The sequence below is a fragment of the Glycine max genome, chromosome 6 (assembly GCF_000004515.6).
Source record: "Glycine max cultivar Williams 82 chromosome 6, Glycine_max_v4.0, whole genome shotgun sequence".
In the NCBI taxonomy this organism is placed as follows: domain Eukaryota; kingdom Viridiplantae; phylum Streptophyta; class Magnoliopsida; order Fabales; family Fabaceae; genus Glycine; species Glycine max.
The window spans coordinates 35,148,863-35,156,673 of NC_038242.2; positions in this window are offsets into that span (position 1 = coordinate 35,148,863).

A 7,811-nucleotide genomic window follows, 5' to 3' on the forward strand; every position below is an offset into this window, starting at 1 on the left:
ATAGCTTTTATTTCTCCTCTCAATTTGATTTTTGACTCTCTCATGAAGCTTCTTCACATAGTCCGCCTTTGCTTGACCTTCTTTATGCTGAAAAGCAGAAACATTATGCATAGGCAAAAGATCAAGAGGAGTTAGTGGGTTAAAACCATAAACAACTTCAGAAGGAGAACAATTAGTGGTGCTATGAACAGCTCTATTGTAAGCAAACTCAACATGGGGTAAACAAGCTTCCCAAGTTTTTAAGTTCTTCCTCAAAACTGTCCTAAGCAAAGTTCCCAATGTCCTATTAACAACTTCCATTTGCCCATTGGTTGAAGATTTAGGCACATACAATTTGTTTTATTTGAAAAGAAAGCCTTCATGTCTAAAGAAACCATTTTCTGAAAATTTTGCACAATTTTTAAAAATTTCTCCAAAATTTTCATCATTTTCATACATGTTTTTCAAACATTCAGGACCAATCAATTTTGTTACAAGCATAGAAAGTAATGCATGACGCCGAGAAAGAGCATCAGCTACAATATTACCTTTTCCCTTTTTATGTTTGATAACATAAGGGAATTGCTCTAGGAATTCCACCCACTTCGCATGCCTTTTGTTAAGCTTGCCTTGCCCCTTGATTTATTTGAGGGACTCATGGTCACTATGAATGACAAATTCCTTGGGATAAAGGTAGTGTTGCCATGTTTTCAAAGCCCCAATTCCAACATTTGAAGCATCACACTCAATTTCAAAAGATTTTTGAAAGTTTGGCAACGCAAGTATGGGGGCATTAGTTAGCTTATGCTTAAGAACATTGAAAGCTTCTTCTTGTTTCTCTCCCCATTTGAAACCAATATTTTTCTTGAGCACTTCATTGAGAGGTGCTGCCAATGTGCTAAAATCCTTCACAAATCGCCTATAAAAACTTGCTAAGCAATGAAAACTCCTCACCTCGGTCACGGACTTAGGTGTAGGCCATTCTTGAATAGCCCTAACCTTCTCCTCATCAACTTGCACTCCTTTTGAACATACAACAAATCCAAGAAACACAACATGGTTAGTACAAAAGATGCATTTTTCAAGATTGGCATACAATTGTTCTTCTCTAAGCACACACAAGATAGATTTTAAATGATCAATATGCAAATCAAGTGAAGTGCTATAGATAATAATATCATCAAAGTACACCACAATGAACTTTCCTATGAACTCTCTCAAGATATGGTCATTAATCTCATGAAAGTGCTAGGAGCGTTAGTTAGGCCAAAAGGCATAACCAACCATTCATACAAACCATATTTTGTTTCGAAATCAGTTTTACATTCATCCCCTTATCTAATCCTAATTTGATTGTATCCACTTTTTAAATCGATTTTAGAGAAGTAACATGCACCATGCAATTCATCAAGCAAATCATCAAGCCTAGGTATAGGATGCCTATATTTAATGGTGATGTTATTAAGGGCTCTACAATCGGAACACATGTGCCATGTCCCATCCATTTTAGGGACCAAAATCACCGGGACAACACAAGGACTCATACTATCTCTTACCCAACCTTTGCTAATGAGTTCATCCACTTGTCTTTGAATCTCTTTGGTTTCTTGTGGATTACTTCTATAGGCTGGCCTATTGGGCAAAGAAGCTCCCAGAATGAGATCAATTTGATGCTTAATTCCCCTTAAAGGTGGTAGTCCACTTGGCACATTTGATGGAAACATGTCTTGAAAATCCTGCAAAAGAGTTTTAACACTAGAAGGCACTTCAAAATCATCAAAAGTGCTAGTGGTCAAAATCTGATTTTTGCAAAACAATATGTATAGTGACTGTTTAGCACGAAACAACCTCTTGACCTCACTTTTTGTGGCTAAATAGCTTTCCCTCACTTCAAGTGTTTCACTCTTCTTTGTTCACTCTTTTTCCTCTCAAGTGTTTCCCTCTTTTTCTCACTCTCAAGTGTTTTGCTCACTTTTTCTTTTTCTCTTTTCTCTTGAAGAAGTTTTTCTCTCATTTTCTTTTGATCCTCACACACTTCTTGTGGACTCAATGGTTTGAGCACAATCTTTTTGTCTTGGTGCATGAAAGAGATCTTGTTGGTGTAACCGTCATGATTGGCTCTTTTATCAAATGGCTATGGTCTCCCCAAAAGTAAGTGACTGTCCTCCATAGGAACAACATCACAAAGTACCTTATCATTGTATTTCCCAATGGAAATGTCCACTTCAACTTGCTGCCTTACTTGTACCTCCCCATCCTTACTAAGCCATTGAAGTTTGTATGGCCTAGGATGTGGTTCAGTAGCTAAATTTAGCTTTGACACTAATCTAGCACTAGCCACATTGGTGCAACTACCTCCATCAATGATCACCATGCACACCTTGCCATTGATTAAACATCTAGTGTGAAAGATGTTTTCTCTTTGGCTCTCCTCCTCATGCTTTAATTGACCACCAAGTAACCATCTAATCATCAACAAGTCTCCCTCCGGAGTCTCCTCTTCCTCTACGTACTCACTCTTCTATTCCTCTTCAACATCGGATTCACTTATATATTCTCCATCTCTAAGAACCATGGACCTTTTATTAGGACACTCATAAGCATAGTGTCTTAGGCCTTGGCACTTGAAACACTTCACATCTCTACTCCTTTTAGAGGGTTCCTCTTGGGACTTTGAGCGAGTTTTTGATGGGGTAGGTGTGGAACTACTAGAAGTAGCAGCCCCATCTTTCTTACCTTTGTCTTTCCAACTAGAAGAACCAAAGTTGGTAAGACTCCTCTTAGCCACTCCTTTCCTTTTTAATTGTTGCTCTACTTGGATTTCTTTGTGAAGCAAATCATCCATTTCAACAAACTCCTGCAGCTCAACAATATCATGGATATCATTAGTCAAACCATTAAGAAATCGAGCCATAGTTACCTCCTCATCTTCTTCAATCTTGCTTGAATCATGAGCACATCCATTTCCTTGAAATACTCATCAACCCCTTTGTTGCCCTGGGTTAGTTTTTGGAGCTTGAATTTCAAATCCCTTGAGTAACTAGCCAGCACATACCGCTTCCTCATGATCCTTTTCATCTCTGCCCATGTATCAACCATTGGCTCTTCATTTCTTGCTCTCTCCTTTTGTAGCTTGTTCCACCACACAAGAGCATAGTCGGAAAACTCCATGGTGGCAAGCTTCACCTTTTGGTCCTCCTCATAGTTGTTGCATGAGAAAACATGCTCTATTTTCATCTCCCACTCCAAGTAGGCCTCTGGATCATTCTTTCCTTTATAGGGAGGAATGCTGAGTTTAATACCATCAATTTGGTTTTGTCTAGGAACACCATCATTCCCTCTTCTCCTCCTTTCTTCTTCATTATGATCTCTATTCTCCATTTGATCCAACCTCTCATGGAGCACATCATCTCGTTGTTTCATTAACCTCTCCAAATGTTGCATCAAAGCTTGCATTTGGAATTGCGAAAGCCCCACTCCATCATTAGGATTAGTACCTGACATCTCAAACAAACAAATCTAACGTAACAAGACAATTATAGTTGTTGTTTGAATATCTCACCCGCTCAAGTGTATCACACAATTATGGCTTTTCTCTAATGAAAACACTCTTGCCTTTTACCACTCTAATTCCCCTTGAGTTCTTAGGCAATTCAAGAGATTATGGCCGCAACAAAGAACAATTCACCAATATGTGTAAGGTAAGGCTAGAGAGACAAGGAAAAGGTTAACCAAGAAAAAGGCTAACAATGTTTTTAGGAACAAATGAAGGAAATAAAATTCAGAATTTAGGAATTCAAGTAACAATCCTCCATGCAACCAATATATTACCTTAAAGATATTTTTTTTAAAGTTCTTCAAACATGAGCCATTCAACCCAATTTGTTTTTTTTTAATTTTTCTTATACAAATTTCTGTTTTTCTTTTTATATAACAAATAGATCAAAAGGCTTAACTTTTGCAATGGTTCAGCCTAAAAAAAATATGAATAAGAAGGTAATATAAATGGCAAAGAGAATAAAGAAGGATGTTACCTAATATTTCCAGCAAAGGAAGTGTTGATCCTAGAACCGGAGCTCTGATACCAAATGATATGAACCTTCATTGCACAAAGGTTGACTTAGGATCGTCTAGGATTAAACCTTGATGGAAAATGCGGAAATTGATTAAGGAAAGGATGGAAAATTGGAAAGATTTAAGGGTTGGGCGGTGGCTAATTTCTTGGTGCTTAATAAGGTGGTTCTTGGCATAAAATGGAAAAATGAGATGATAAAACGTAGGTTAAGTGGTGGCTGGACAAAAATATAGAAATGACAATAACTCAAGCTACAGGGCTCCAAATGAGGTGATTCCAAAACGAGGTGAAATATCTCGTTTTGAAATTCAATTTAGGCTCAAGAATCACTTAATTTGAGTGCGTAAAATGGGAGTTATGGACACGAGATAATTCTAGGCAGAAGTGGATTTTCTGGAATTGTGGTTTGAAAGAACAAGGTTGAAGATGAAAGGAAGGAAAGAATCATTCTTTCCAGTGAGGGCAACACACAAAGGTTGTGAAAGTCCTTTGATATAGCCAGGGTGTTCTTGAATCACTCAAGAACTTAGGAGAATCACTCTCACTAAGATAAAAGAGATAAACTCTAATTTTCTTAATAAAACTTAACTTGTGTTTATTGATAAAATGGTTTAGCTTATATAGAAGCTTTACATCAGATTTTAGTAATGATCCACTAACCTAGAATTAAAAGAACTTAATGCCATTAACCTAGGGAATTAAAAGAACTTAATGGCTGAGTGTAACTGAAATCGTGGCAACCAAAAGTCACCCCTAACAACCATCAAGCCAACCACCATTTGGTCTCCCAAAAGGGAGATGCCTAGGTTGCCAATTAGGCCCTTAGTACAACTTGAACTAAATCAAACTAAAGCCCTTTTAGTTGATTAACCCAAAACATATTTTTGGTCAGCCAACTTTACAAGGATTGGGCCATTATTTAGACAAACTAAACACTTTAAAATTGAGACAAAATGGTGCCATTTAGTCCTCCTCCATTTGGGCCATGATACAACTCACAACCTTGGACTTTTCTCCTTGAAACTTGGGCTTGTATTGAAATAGTATGGACAACACTTGTTGAAGAGCTTCCTTGGCTTTCCTTGCTCTAGCCCTTGTCATAGATCCTCCAAGTCCTTCAAGTGGATCCTTGCCCTTGCTCTTGGTCATGTCCTCATCACTAAGCACAGAGGCTTTTAAAACTCAAATGTCATATGGACACGCTAAGCGCACCATACGAAACTGCCAAAAATTCTAAGGTAACTGCCTTAGGTAGTCACCATATCACTCTTGCTGTGCATTAAGGCCATTCACTGCATCTGCCTTCACCTTGCTTCATCTCCCTGCATTCTTGCACCTTTGCTATTCTTTGCATTCATCTACACAATCCAAGTAAGCTTCTTTACTTTACTTCATTTTTGTTTTGAGTTTTCAACCTTAGGATAGATAACTTAGTGATTGTTAGGTTGAATTTCTGTTTATGCTTAGTGTTTTTAGGTTAGTTGCTAGTTAAGATAACTTTAGGGTTTTACTGTAGACACAATGTGGTTGGATTAAAGTTTGATGGCCCAATAGGGGTCTATGTGAAGGGGTGCGAACCCCTGGTTTTTCTAGAAATCGTGATGAATGCGCTAAGCGCCTTGCTGCACTAAGCGAGTTCATCGCTCCTGTTGAAGATTTTTATTTCTAGATGAACATGCTAAGCGTAGCCTTGTCGCGCTAAGTGCCTTCATCTTCTTGTTGAAGATAACTGTTGAACTCGCTAAGCACGGTTGTGCGCTAAGCAAGGGTTGTGTATTAGACACTTAGGATTTTTGTGTTTTTGTTGGGCGCTAAGCGTACATGTCACACTAAGCGCTATTATGTCTCTGTTTTAAATTTTTTAGAATTGGGCTTAGCAAGCCTGCTAGCTAAGCCTGTGATATCTTTTTGAGTGGTTGTGCTAAACGCGCCTTGCCGCACTAAACGCTAATCCCTCTTTGTTTTTGAAAAATTGTGGAATTAGGCTTAACGAGCTTGCTTGCTAAGCCCATTCTGCAGAAAAAAATTTCTGTGTTCAACCGCTAAGCGTGTGGCTATCGTGCTTTGCCTAGGAGTAAAGTTTCATAAGGCGCGCTAAGCGCACTTGTCGCGCTAAGCACCCAACCTTAATTTCAGTTTTATTTTTTGTTTCTCATTTTGAAGAATTCCTGTCTAATCTTGTTTTATGATTCTTTTGTATTACAGATGGCTTCTCGTAAAAGGAAGGCACCAACTTCAGTGTCCCAATCACGATATGACTAATCAAAATTCACATCACAAGATGCCTGGGATAGATATGCAGACAATATTCTTGGCCGGAAAATCCTTCTGGAAAGGAATGTGAAGTTGTTCTATGCCGAATTTGATGAATTTAGAAGGGAAGTTGAGAGGAGGATCTGGCATAAGGAGCTCACTAACTTCTCAGAGGGAAGCATTGAAGTTTCTATTGTTAAAGAATTTTATGCTAACCTCCATGACCCTAAAGACAAATCGCCTAAGCAGGTGAGGGTGCGAGGGCACCTAATCAAATTTAATGCTGACGCCCTCAACACCTTCTTAAAGACACCAGTGGTCATAGAAGAAGGGGAGAGCTTGCCCGCCTACTTTAGGTTTGCTAATCCAAGGCCTTTTCCTCAAGAGCTTGCAACTCGTCTATGTCTCCCTGGGAGGGGATTTGAGTTGAATGCAGACGACTTGCCTTTGAAGATCTTGAGGAAGAATCTGACTACTCTTGCCCAGAACTGGAGTGTTCTATCCTTTTCAAACTTAGCCCCGACATCCCACACTTCTGACATTACTCTGGATAGGGCTAAGTTGATATACGAGTTCATCATGAAGATGGATATGAACTTGGGGTCCCTCATTTTTGTCGCAACCTACCCTTCGGCGGGAGGGTGACATGGGGCTCATGGGTGCGTCTTCCAAGGGAGGAAGGCGTGCAGAGTCGCCACCAACATTTATTCGAGGAAAACGTAAAAATAAATCAAAACGTGTGGTCTACAAACTTTAAGTGTGAAAGGTTCGGGAGTTGTTTTTATGCACGGGAAGGTATTAGCACCCCACGAGTCCGTCGCAAGGGGCGACATCCTTTAATTAAATGTGCAATATCATGACTTCAAACTGTTTTTATTTTCCCTTTTTTATGTTTTTTTATTTTTATTCTTTTTATGTTTTTTAATTTTTGTGGTCGACAAGGGTGTTTCCCTCGCTCCTACGTATCCTCAATTGCGATGAGGAAATCAGACCTACGTTGTTCTTTGAGAACTAAATGTTGGTTAAGTTGTTTTTATCTTTTTTCGTAAGATATATTTTAACCGAACAAAAGTCGTTTAAGGCATTGGACCTTTAAATGATCTTTTGATTTTTTTGAAAAGGAGAGAAACGTTAAGGCGTTGGACCATTAAAGATCTCTTGGGGTCGACAAAAGTGGGGCTTTTGCTCCTATGTATCCTCAATTGTGATGAGGAAATAAGACCTACGTAGTTCTTTGATTTTGGAAAAGTGGTGGTTGACAAAAGCGGAGCTTTTGCTCCTACGTATCCTCGATGTGTGATGAGGAACTCAGACCTACGTAGTTCTTGCGAAAGCAGTAAAGTTATGTGTTGATTTTATGCTTTTGAACGGTCCATGTTAACCGATAAAAGCAAAGAGGACCGTTTTAAGGCATTGGACCTTAAAATGGTTTTAAGTGACTTTTGCGGACAAAGCTTGGTTTGTGAGTTGATTTTAGCCTTATTTTCACTTTGGTTATTAGTCA